The sequence below is a fragment of the Hibiscus syriacus genome, unplaced genomic scaffold (genome assembly GCF_006381635.1).
Source record: "Hibiscus syriacus cultivar Baekdansim isolate YM2019G1 unplaced genomic scaffold, ASM638163v2 tig00003151_pilon, whole genome shotgun sequence".
In the NCBI taxonomy this organism is placed as follows: domain Eukaryota; kingdom Viridiplantae; phylum Streptophyta; class Magnoliopsida; order Malvales; family Malvaceae; genus Hibiscus; species Hibiscus syriacus.
The window spans coordinates 624,829-639,033 of record NW_024061964.1 but is presented as its reverse complement, the minus strand read 5'-3'; positions in this window follow the sequence as shown (position 1 = coordinate 639,033).

The window sequence follows — 14,205 nt, the reverse complement described above, 5'->3', positions numbered from 1 at the left end:
TCGATCTGTTTTTCAGAATTAAGTTCCGTTTTTATTTAATTTATGTTGTTATGTATTTGAGGAATTATTGGAAGTTGATTTTAGGATCAAGGACATTCAATAGAATTTATATCGTCGATCAATATGGCATGAAAATCGAGGTAATACTTTACTACCTCTTTATGCTTATTGGAATATGCTGATATTGGTAATTGCATAAATAAGATAATATTGGTTTCATATGTGTAGTTAATTAATTTCTACACTCAATTCGAATACGATAAAAATTCGGTAACTGAACTTTTATAAGAAATTGTGGAATTGTTAGAATTAAACTTACAAGGTCTGTGTTTAGTGATAAAGGAATCAGCTTGGATCTGTAGCATATAATATATTTCAGCAAAGGTACTTGGATGGGAAATTATGAGAAAACTCTGGTAGGGTAAAATTACAAAAATACCCTTATGTTGTAAGATGACAAGAATTATCCCTAGAAGTTGTTAATAACTCTGAAAATACATATTGATCCAGAAAAATTATAGACGTGCATAAGAAATGCTAGTTTTGCTTAGAAGATTTGGATAACTATTTTTTTACCCATGAGGGTTTGTGCAAGATGCTAGAAGGTTGTTAAGGGAATCATTTCAAAATAAGAGAATGTTCGGGAAAGGAATTAATCATAGGATCTCTAAATTATACTATTTTCGTTAAGAGATAATATCGAAGTTCTCTGGTTAAAAAATTACGAAAATGCCCTGAGAGATAAAATAGTTTGAGTTAACCCTGAATGAGAAAGTACTTTGAGAATTCGTATTTAACTCGATAAATTACGGATTTAATGGTTAAGATCCATCTTTGTATAGAAAATTATTGATAACATGTTTGTAACTACTGAGAATGCAATTCACCTGAAAATCTCTGAGTTAAGAATAAATTATTAAGGGTGTTTTTTTGTCTGAATTGTTTAAAAGAACTGGAAAAGATGATAAGTTTGAATTCGATAATAAGATCGGACGAAAGGGGATGACTGTAATACACTAGATCTGTAAAATAAAAAATACCCCTATAATGAAAATGACTCAAGAATATCACCAAGCCCCGGAATGAATAGATATCCTCAAGCTTTGAAATGAGTGGATAAATATTTAGCACCAGAATGACCAAAAGACCCTTATGGCCAAGAATAAGTAAATGTTTTGGGTTCATTAAGGAATTCAAATAAATATGGATGTGGCATTACCCTTAGAAAGCTATGGAAAACACCTTAAGCGGGTCGATCAACGATAATACTATGTCAGTACTTGAATTACATAGATATCACTTGAATGCTTGTTCGTCTTCTCAATTTTGGATCAATGATAATTTTGTAAGTGTTTAGCTCAGATCAGCTCAGATCAACTCTATAGCGCATTCGGTACTAAGAAGTGGAAATTCATGAGGTAAATCAACCACGAATATCAGATTGACTAAATTGAACTGAAAGAAAGTACAATATGTATCTGAAATTCAGAAATGTTTGTATTACTACGAAAAACTCTGAAGTAACCAGGATAACATGATTGCTAAATGAACTGAGTAACCTCAATGACTGAGGATTAAATAAGTGATTTGGATGTATATAGAACATTGTTGAATTTACTGATGAGTTATCCTTATGGGTCATGAATCATGAATCAAGTACGTCAGTATTTTCAGATATAGTTGAAACGTGGTAATGAAGTAAAGACCATTGGAATATTTATTTGTCTCCTTAAGACTTATTCGATAATATTTCTAAAGATGATCTATGAATAAGAGTTGTTGGTATTAAAGAGTGAATACACTAGAAGACATTGAATGGACTTGTCAATATGCATTAGTCTGGGAGTTGTATAACTCAAGTTGTTTGATAATCCGATCGATTGACATAAATTGTAAATGTATTGAATCTTCGTTTCTATATCTTCATCTCAAATCACTTAGGTCAGGTCTGAACACGCAAGTAACGTTGAAAGAAAAGATTTTGAATCCCCCATTTGGTTCAAGTGGGCTGAAATCTTATGAATTCAAAGTATATTCCTGAATACCCTGATTGTTGGGTAATGGAATCACACTCAGTAAATCTGAATCTAGAATTATTATATAAAGGTTCCTGAACATTTTTCTGATGCACATGAAAACTTAGTGGAATTCTAAAGTATCAATCTGAAATGTCTGATTAGATCGGTTAGAAATTGATTCTCTTGAATAAGTTATTGTTGCTATAATTTGATCAAATTGCACAAGTTCATGTTAACCATACTGATAACTACAAAATGCCTCTAAAAAGTACTTCGATTCTCTAGTGTGTTCCCTATATATTAATAAATTATTTTATTATGTGGTACACTAAAATCTATGGTTACTGTTTTATGGATGCGCCGACTTAATGGTGATGGCTTGGATTTGTATCACGTTATAAATTGTACTTGGAGATACTGATTTGTAAAGACAGTTCTGATCAAGCTGGAAAATATTTATGGACCTAATGTGACTCTTAGGTAGGCTCTGCGACCCTGAGATCATTCTTGGGTAGGCCATGTGGCCCTAAGATTTGTTCTTAGGTAGGCCCCGTGCCCTGAACTTTCTTAGGTAGGCTCTCAGACCTAAGATGTTGCCTTAGGTTAACTCTTTATACGATGGTTTTAAAATATGAGTTTAAAAAGATCCACTACAGTATGGTTTATGAGATTTACTAAACTATCATTTGATTAGTGTACCTAATATGATTTTATTGTACTATTGGAACAACTAGAATCCTAGTTGATCTCTGAAAACGTGATACTATGAATACTTCCCGTGAATTGAGATATTCATGGATTCTATTTGATGAACTACCAGTGGAACCACAGATTATGCCAAAAATTGTATATGTATATGTTAGGATTTTTGGAAGCTCGATTCGACAATTGAAACGGTTTGAAAAGAGGGGTCGGAACGGTTTTTGAGTTTAGGGAGTAAGGAGATTGAAAGATAGAAAATTGAACAGCGATTTAGAGTGGTTCGACTTTCTAAACCAAAGTCTACGTCCACTACCTTAGCTCCTCACCAAGGATTTTCCAACAAATTCACTAATTTGTTCTTTCGTTTGAGGACAAAGAGATAACCTTACAACTCCCTATTTTTTCCGGGCTAAACTAGAAACTTTCATTAGATTTTACACGGGATAAGCTAGAACTTTTCCCCTTTACAAAAGGATAAAATAAGTAAACATGAAAACCTCTCTAAGGTAGGTGTTTACAAGACTAAGCTCACAAGAACAATATATTTACAAGAGAAAGATGAAATAAGATTGGAAACTCTTCTCTTGTGTTTAATTGCTTGGATAGTTGTTCTCTTTCTTCTTCAAGTGTCATTAGCTTGTATTTATAGCTTGGAATGTGTTTGATGTCGTATATAACCGTTGGGGATGTTTTGGAGCCGTTTGGGGATGATTTTTCTACTCAAAAAGGCTGCCCATAACATGATGCATCGGTACACTATCATGGTGCATCGATACCCCTTCATTAAATTCAAATAAACTAGTCGTTACTAGCCGTTGCAGCCTTCGTGCATGGATGCACAGCAGGATGCATCGATACACAGCATGAAGCATCGATGCACTAAGTTCATTCAAAATGGAGTGCATGGATGCACTGCAGGGTGCATGGATGGTGCATGGATGCACTTTGACACCTTTAGCATTTTTGCTCGAATTCGAATTTAATGGACTTTGAATTATTTTTGAAACCTTTTTAAAACTTTGAATAAATTCAATTCAAGCCCAAAAACATTTTGCCTTAAATTTGTTATATCAAAACATAATTCAACAATCTCCCCCTTTTTGATATAACAAAACATTTGAAAAATTATTTTTGGCAAAACTCCCCCTTAATAAAATATTTAATGAAAAAGATACAAATTGTAACAAAATGATATCAATTGTTACCAATTGCTTTAAAATATATGAAAATGTTAAGCTCCCCCTTTTTCATTAAGAAATTGAATTTTTCAAACCAAACTTCTCCCCCTTTTTGTTATATAAAAAATAATTCAATCTTTGAAGTTCAAAATAACTTTGGAGAGTAAGTAGTAAATTTGACATTTTAAAACTTATTTGAAAAATCAAAGCTGCCCCTCAATAAATGCATTCCAAACAAAATTTTGCTTTAAGAACTTGACACTTAAACAAAATTGAATTTCAACAAAAATAACAAACATGTTAGTAGTACATGAAATTCAATATATCCAAGTCTAAAATACATTATGCAATATTAATTATTGAAATTACGTGCGTATGCATAAAGTTTTCCAAAAATGTTATGTATTTGAAAATTTTGATATCAATTGTTAGAGAGATATCATTTTTATTTAAATCACATGCATAAACATTTAAATTTAGGTCAAAAATTTAAAATTTGAAAAATCAAAGTTTTTGAAAAATTGATATCATTTACAGAGATATCATTTGCATTAATACCCATTTTGACCAAAAGTTCATTATGATGAACTAAGAATTATGTAAAATCATTAAATCATTAAAATGTTCATCATACCAATTGTTTTCAACATACATGAGATTAAAACAAAACATAATCATTTAAATCCAAAACTCATGCATGCTTAAAAATAAATGAGCAACCAAATAACCAAAATTAAAAGCATTAAGCTTAGAGGTTTCCCATTTCTTTTTCACGTGTGGCTAGAGCATCTTGAATATCATCATTTTCATCACCATTGCTTCCACACACCTACAAGAGACATTTAAGTTGATTTTGGTATCCAAATTGCTTTGGATTCTTGAACATTAGTTTCAATGCCCTTTGTTCCTTAAGGAACCCATACTTGCCTAATTTTAAATTGTTTTCCTTTCTTCAAAGGAGAAGTATGTTCCAAATGACCATGATAATGACAATGTGAGCATATTGTCATTATTGAACTAAATGAATTATTTCAAATGATTTCTTTTTATTTTGTTAAGCATTCAAGCTTAACTTTTAAATCAAAATTTTCTTTTTCAAAACTATCAATTTTTATTTTTGAAAGCTCTAAATCCTTTTTTAAAATTTCATTTTGGCTTTCAAAATCTATTTTTGTTTTCAAAAGAAAATCATTTTCAATTTTAAATTTTGAAATCATTTTATTATATTTGGAGTTCATGGTCTCAAACTCCAAATATAACCTATTAAAAGCATCTTGTAACTCATCAAACGTATATGAATTAAATTCATTTGAGTTAGAAGATACCTTGGGCTCTTCATAAGCCGTTAGAGACACCACCTTTGTTGGTTCTTCTTTCTTGTTTCCATGGATTTCCTCAAGCTTATTCCAAAGCTCCTTGGCACTTGAACATGAAGAAACCCCTTCATAGATTTCATAACCAAATACACAAAACAACATGTGCATGGCCTTGGCATTAAGTTGAGCATTCTTCCATTCTTTATCTCTCATCTTCTTCTCCTTATTCTTTAGAGAAGAATAGTCGTTCTCGATTATCTCCCATTTATAAAGATCATTGGATTGGATGAATACCTTCATTAATTTCTTTCAATGACGATAGTTGACTCCATTGAAGTATGGAGGACTTGTCCGTTGGTAGGGAGTTTTCCATGTGGAACGAGCCGGAGGTAGAAGCCATCTTCTCGGTTGTGTCAGAAATTGGTAGAGCTTCTTCGAAGATCGTCTCAAGGTTGTTAAACCTTCTTAACGAGTTAGGCTCTGATGCCAATTGTTAGGATTTTCTAAAGCTTGATTCGACAACCAGAACGGTTTGCAAAGAGGGGTCGGAACGTTTTTGAGTTTAGGGAGTAAGGAGATTGAAAGATAGAAAATTGAACAGCGATTTAGAGTGGTTCAACTTTCTAAACCAAAGTCTACGTCCACTACCTTAGCTCCTCACCAAGGATTTCTAAAAAATTCACTAATTTGTTCTTTCTTTTGAGGACAAAGAGATAACCTTACAACTCCCTATTTTTTCCAGGCTAAACTAGAACCTTTCCCTAGCTTTTACACTGGATAAGCTAGAACCTTTCCCCTTTATAAAAGGATAAAATAAGTAAACAATAAAACCTCTCTATGGTAGGTGTTTACAAGATTAAGCTCACAATAACAAAATATTTACAAGAGAAAGATGAAATAAGATTGAAAAAATCTTCTCTTGTGTTTGATTGCTTGAATAGTTGTTCTCTTTTTTCTTCAAGTGTCCTTAGCTTGTATTTATAGTTTGGAATGTGTTTGATGTCTTATATAACTGTTGGGGATGTTTTAGAGTCGTTTGGGGATGATATTTCTACTCAAAAAGGCTGCCCATAACATGGTGCATCGGTGCACTATCATGGTGCATCGATACCCCTTCATTAAATTTAAATAAACTAGTCGTTGCAGCCTTCGTGCATTGATGCACAACAGGATGCATCGATGCACAACAAGATGCATCGATGCACAGCAGGATGCATCGATGCACTGAGTGCATTGAAATGGAGTGCATGGATGCACTGTTTGGTGCATCGATGAACTAGTGCGCAAGTGCATGGATGCACTACAGGGGTGCATGGATGCACTTTGACACCCTTTATCATTTTTGCTCAAATCCGAATTTAATGGACTTTGAATTATTTTTGAAACCTTTTTAAAAATTTGAATAAATTCAATTAAAGTCCAAAAACATTTTGCCTTAAATTTGTTATATCGAAACATAATTCAACAGTATGATTCAATAAGGAAATTATATGGCTTTCCACTTATCTACATATCATGTAGCATCATCTGGTAGTTTTGTATTACTGAGCTTTCTGAAGCTCATTCTATTACTCACCATGGCAGGTTAAGAGAATTGTACCGTGCAGCTATTGACATCAATAAGGGAGTTCTTCCGGCGTTGCTTTTAGAGGATGGTATATGTGATTAGGGGGCATGTAGATTGTATTTTGTTTTATATATGAGTTTGAAAAACTTGTTTTATTTTTTAATGATAATAAATCATTTTATGATTTTACACGTTTTAAGAAAAGTTTTAAATTTTCTGCTATTTTTATGGTGGGTTACTCCGATGGCCCTAATATGACACTCCAAATCGAATCAGGCTACCCGTATCGGTCTGAGGGGGTTACAGTTAGTGGTATCAAAGCTTTGGTTTGAGTCAAAATTTTCATGATAGATTGGCCGGTCGAATTTTAAAAGATATTTGATCAGTATATGCCCCTAAACTACAATCATACTTCTCTGAGCCGAAACTCCAAGGTTGAGCCCTATATGTAACGAGCAAATCTAAGTTTTTATCCATTAAGGCTATACTCTTGCATAAAGAAATACCAGTAATGTCTATCTGAGTTCTGTAAGTACCTCACGAGTAATTTGAATCACTCAATGGAGAAATTTGAAATCCGACTCCATAAATGAAATTTGGATATGTTACAGCTCCATGAGTCTATTTTCGTAACCAAGGCTGAATTGATTCTTCAAGAAAAATTTCGTTCGGATTCTTTTATTGGAATGAGGAAAAATTCTAATAAGAATGTATGATCAGCTGGGTAAGGATTAGTAAAGAATTCGCATTTTTGTAAAAGTTACTTAAAAGTATGAAAGAACATATGGAAGTTTCATTTATGCATTTATGTGACATGAATGAATTTCGACGACGAAATTCTTTTAAGGAGGGAAGAATTGTAATACCCCAATTTAGGGGTTAAATTTTAAAAATTATAAAGTATTGGATTTAATTGGTATATTTGGTAGAAATTGAGGATTAAATAGTAAAATTTCAAAGTTGGCAGACCATTTTAAGAAGTGCAGGATATTCAATGACTAAACTCATAGTTTACCCATTTTTTATGGGATGAATTATAAACCCCTTTGCTGTGTTCAGTTCCAGAAATGTTTCCCATTTTCTTCCTTCGGTCAACCCACTTTCAACTCTGATCTACTCATCGTCCAACCTCCGATTGACAAACCAAAACCACCATCGTGTTCGTTGCCGACCAATGAACAAAAACCCTCAAGCCTTTCGTCGAGAATCATCGTTAATTTTAGTTGGAATTATCGTTGATTTTAACTCGATTTCTGTTGGTTTTTTGTCGATTCACGTCGATCCGACCATCCGTTTTCGACACCTCCCACACTATTGAGTTACTTGCATCGTTCCGAGTCCATCGATGTTATCCGTTTCTCTGTCGCCACCGGCACATGGAGGGGGGAGAAAGTCAAAGTTTCTAACGTTTCGGAATCAAGCTCTCCACCGTTCAAAATTTTGAACCGAGCTTGGAAAGTGTCTCAAAATGCCATAAAATAATTTTTAGAACTTTTTCTGGGAATATTTGGACAACCGACGTCGCCATATGTGCCCAACGTGCCGCCCCCTACGAGTGTGAAAATCCTAGCCGCAGGGTGATATTTGTGTAAAAAACTCGGGTGCTAGGTTTGTAAATATTTTTATAATGGTGCCTAATTTATAATTAATTTCTGTTAGGGTGATATTTATGTAAAATCATTGATCGTTGACTGTTGACTTTGATCGAAAAAGTCAAAATTTTTGAAAAGTCATATTTTATGTTTTTTGATGTCCCGAATCCATTTTTGGGGTATGTTTCACCAAATTCGAACTCGGTAAGCTGTTTTTGACTGATCTTTCACCTGATTTGATCCATTTTTCATAATTAAGCTAGGTTTTTTTTATGTAATTTATGTTGATATGTATTTGAGGAATTATTGGAAGTTGATTTCAAGATCAAGGACATTCAAGTAGAATTTATATCGTCGATCAGTATAGCACGAAAATTGAGGTAATACTTTACTACGTCTTTATGCTTATTGGAATATGCTGATATTGGTAATTGCATCAATAAGATAATATTGGTTTCATATGTATAGCTAATTAATTTCTTCACTCGATTCGAATACGATAAAAAATTGGTAACTAATAATGATTCAGATGACTTTTATAAGAAATTGAGGAATTGTTAGAATTAAAATTACAAGTTATGTGTTTAGTGATAAAGGAATCATCTTGGATCTGTAGCATATAATTTATTTCAGCAAAGGTATTTGGATGGGAAATTATGATAAAACTCCGGTAGGGTAAAATTACAAAAATTCCCTTATATTGTAAGATGACAAGAATTGTCCCTGGAAGTTGGTTAATAACTCTGAAAAGATATATTGATCCAGTAAAATTACAGATGTGTATAAGAAATGCTAGTTTTGCTTAGAAGATTTGGATAACTGGTTTTTTTACCCCATGAGGGTTTGTGCAAGATGTTAAAAGGTTGTTAAGGGGATCTCTAAATTATATTATTTTCGTTAAGAGTTAATGTCGGAGTTTTCTGGTTAAGAAATTACAAAAATGCCCTTGAGAGGTAAAATAATCTGAGTTAACCCTGAATGAGAAAGTACTTTGAGAATTCGTACTTAACTCGATAAATTACGCATTTAATGGTTAAGATCTGTCGTTGTACAAAAAATTATTGATAACATGTTTGTAGCTTCTGAGAAGGCAATTGACCTAAAAATCTCTTAGTTAAGAATAAATTATTGAGGGCGTTATTTTGTTTGAATTGTTCGAAAGAACTGGAAAAGATGATAAGTTTGAATTCGATAATAAGATCGGACTAAAGGGGATGATTGTAATACACTGGTTCTGTAAAATGACTAAAATACCCCTATAATGAAAATGACTTAAGAATATCACCAAGCCCCCGGAATGAATAGATATCCTCAAGCTTTGAAATGAGTGGATAAATATTTAACACCAAAATGACCAAAATACCCTTATGGCCAAGAATAAGTAAATGTTTTGGGTTTATTAAGGAATTCAAATAAATATGGATGTGGCATTACCCTTAGAAAGCTATGGAAAGCACCTTAAGCAGGTCGATCAACGATAATACTATGTCAGTACTTGAATTACATAGATATCACTTGAATGCTTGTTCGTCTTCTCAAGTTTATATCGATGATAATTTTGTAAGTGTTTGGCTCAGATCAACTCTACAGCGTATTCGGTTCGAAGAAGTGGAAATTCATGAGGCAAATCAACCACATCAGATTGACTAAATTGAACTGAAAGAAAGTACAATATTTATCTGAAATTCAAAAATGTCTGTTTTACTACGAAAAACTCTAAAGTAACCGGGATAGACATGATCACTAAATGAACTAAGTAACCTCAATGACTGAGGATTAAATAAGTGATTTGGATGAATCTGGAAACACTATTAAATTTACTTGATAAGTTGTCCTTATGGGTCATGAATCATGAATCAAGTACGTCAGTATTGTCAGATATAGTTGAAACATGGTAATGAAGTAAAGACCATTGGAATATTTATTTGTCTCCTTAAGACTTATTCGATAATATTTCTGAAGATGATCTATGAATAAGAGTTGTTGGTATTAAAGAGTGAATACACTATAAGGGCATTGAATGGACTTGTCGTTATGCATTAGTCTGGGAGTTGTATAATTCAAGTTGTTTGATAATCCGATCGATCAACATAAATTGTAAATGTATTGAATCTTTGTTTCTATATCTTCATCTCAAATCACTTCGGTCAGGTTTGAACACGCAAGTAACGTTGAAAGAAAAGATTCTGAATACCCCATTTGGTTCAATTGGTCTGAAATCTTATGAATTCAAAGTATATTCCTAAATACCCTGAATGTTGGGTAATAGAATCACACTTAGTAAATCTGAATCTAGAATTATTATGTATAAAGGTTCCTGAACGTTTTCCTGATGCACATGAAAACATAGTGGAATTCTAAAGTATCAATCTAAAATGACTGATTAGATCGGTTAGAAATCGATTCTCTTTAATAAGTTCTTGCTCCTGTAATTCGATCAAATTGCACAAGTTCATGTTATCCATATTGATGACTACAAAATGCCTCTAAAAAGTTCTTGGATTCTCTAGTGTGTTCCCTATATATTAATAAATTGTTTTATTATTTTAACATGTGGTACACTAAAATCTATGGTTATTATTTTACGGATGCACCAACTTAATGGTGATACCTTATGGATTTGTATAACAGTATAAATTGTATCTTGGAGATACTGATTTGTAAAGACAGCTCTGATCAAGCTGGAAATTTTTTATGGACCTAATGTGACTCTTAGGTAGGCTCTGCGACCCTGAGATCATTCTCGGGTAGGCCCTACAACCCTAAGATGTATTCTTAGGTAGGCACTGTGGCCCCAAACTTTCTTGGGTAGGCTCTCAGCCCCTAAGATGTTCCCTGAGGTTAACTATTTATATGGTGGTCTTAAAATATGAGTTTAAAAAGCTTCACTACAGTATAGTTTATGAGATTTACTGAGCTATCACTTGATTAGTGTACCTAATATAATTTTATTGTACTGTTGGAACACACTAGACATCCTAGTCGATCTCCTGAAAACGTGATACTATGAATGCTTCCCGTGAATTGAGATATTCATGGATTCTATTTGATGAACTACCAGTGGAACCTAAGATTATCTCAAAAATTTGTATATGTATGATTCAAGAAGGAAATTATATGGCTTTTCACTTATCTGCATGTCATGTAGTATATCTGGTAGTTTTGTATTACTATCTTTCCGAAGCTCATTCTATTACTCACCAGGGTAGGTTAAGAGAATTGTATCGGTGCAGTTGTTGACATCAATAAGGGAGTTCTTCCGGCGTTGCTTTCAAATGATGATATATATCATTAGGGGGCATGTAGATTGTATTTTGTTTTATATCTAAGTTTGAAAAACCTATTTTATTTCTGAATAATAATAAATCGTTTTATGATTTTACAGGTTTTAAGAAAAGTTTTAAATTTTCTGCTATTTTTACGGTGGGTTACTCCAGTGGCCCTAATGTGACACTCCAGATCGGATCGGGCTACCTAAATCAGTCTGAGGGGTTACAGACAGGTAATATATGTTCTCAGTTGAGGAAGTTTCAGGCATAAAAAGGGGAATTCTGATTGATGGACACTTCCAATAGAGGCTTGATTGACATTGATGAGCTAAGGGTCTGGTTGCATAAGGTTTGTCATAGTAGTCCTGATGCAGATCTTCAAATACTTATGGAAGCTGTAAGTTCTACCCAATGTTTCATTATGTGTTATTTTATCATTTGTATTTGGTGGTGCACGCTTGAAAATTTGTCACCATTAGTTTATTGATGCTAGCAACTTTTTAGTATCTGCAAGTAGTTTTCACTATCGTACAAGATTGTGCCGTGATGAATGCAACCTTAAAATTATAAGGCATATGCTAGAAGTGAAATTCATAAAGATGTAAAGTATTTTTATATTGAAAATGTACCTAGAGTGTCCTGAAAACCTAACAACCATGTTTATCTCCAACTATTTTCATTCCTATTGGGGTATTTAGTATTTTCTTCATCATCATCATCTATTTAACTAGAATATGGTAAAACTATGATTTGATTTTTTACCACTGATGCAATTTTAAAATATAATTTATCTCCCGACGCAATATACTCTATTGTGTTTAGAGGTTTAAGAGTACTTGAATTTTCTAATATCCAATCTTTTGTGTTTAGAGGTTTATGAGTACTTGAATTTTCTAATATCCAGTCTCTTGGTAAAGATAAATCTTTCAAATGTAATAATTTCGGCTAAATTTCTGAAGTGAATTTATTTGGTTCACAATGCTCAATAACTTTATTATCGACTTCATTTATTTCCACTTCAGTTGTATTAGTATATTTGTTTATAGAAGTAAGTCCAATGATTGCTAGATCTTCAGCTAAATCTTTAATATCAGAATTCTTAGTTTGAATTCTTAAACACAAACACTATTTTCTTAAAGGATCAATTATGGAAATAAAGTAATTTGGTTTAACTTTAAAATCAGTAAGTCCCATGCTTAAATTGGATTGAATACCTCTAATAAGTACTTTTATTGGATTTTCAAATCTCTTATCTAAAAGTGCTTTTATTTCATTTATACAAAGAATAATTTTAACAAGCTTTTGATTATATCTTTTAAATAAAATTATTCTTTCTCTTTATAATTTTTTACTTCCTATTTCTTCATTTCATTGCTTAATTTTCAATAAAAGTCCAATCCCTACCAATTTTTTATTTAATTTTCTTTCTTTGTTTCTCCATTTTGTTCGTCAAGAAACATTTCTTTCTTTCTCAATAAAAATAGAAGCTTGCTATATCTAAAAGCTTGGATCTTTAAAAACACCCATTTGAACGAAAAAAATAACTTTGGGTTATTCATAAGAAATTATTATGGGATTCCATGAACAGTTTCTTATGAGAAGAAAGAGAAAGGAAAAAATAAGCAAAATCCATTTTCTATAGATTATGGCGAGTCACATTCTTTCTTTGCATTTGCCTCAGCACCCAAATATTGTTACCTTGAAGGCTACTTATGAGGATGACAATGCAGTCCATTTGGTTATGGAATTGTGTGAAGGTGGTGAGTCACTTTCTTTCTTTATTTCTTTGCGCTTGCCTAAGCACTCAAATATTGATACCTTGAAGGCTAATTATGAGGATGACAATGCGGTCCATTTTGTTATGAAGTCGTGTGAAGGTGGTGAGTTATTTGATATGATCATTGCAAGAGGTCATTATACTGAGAGAGTTGTTGTTGCTATCACCAAGATCATTGTTGAAGTTGTTCAATATTTTCTTTCTTTCTTTCTTCATTTGGTTATGGGGATATTGTTGGATTTCTCCTTTGGCATAAACTAATGAAATTTGATTAACTTAGGCTCATAGTTTTGATGAGATACTGACATTTTGTATTTCTTTTTAAATCTTTGCATGATCTTGAACGTTTTTTCCCTTACTAATGTATAAGTTTAGGTTTTCAAATTGTTTGCAAAACTATTTTCTTGAAGTGATTAAATCAAAATGGTGCCCAAAACTTTGGATCCCAATAACTAATTTTCATTTGAGTTGTACATTATAGCCTTAAAACATGTCTAACATGAACAGTCATTCGGCCATTGGTGGGTTTACCATTAATTATTTAGATGTTTTTTGAATCATAATAGAATGTCTTGCAAATTACATTATTTCTTTGCACAAATGCTATTAAAGAAAAAATCGTTTGTTGTTACAGATGTGCCACAAACATGGGGTGATGCATACATATCTCAAACTCGATAACTTTCTATGTGAAACTAACATTTGGAGCCTTCTTTGTATTTTGCAACCAGGGATGATCTAAATTTATTGGAAACACAACTTTGCTTAGAAATTTTTCTTAGGGTC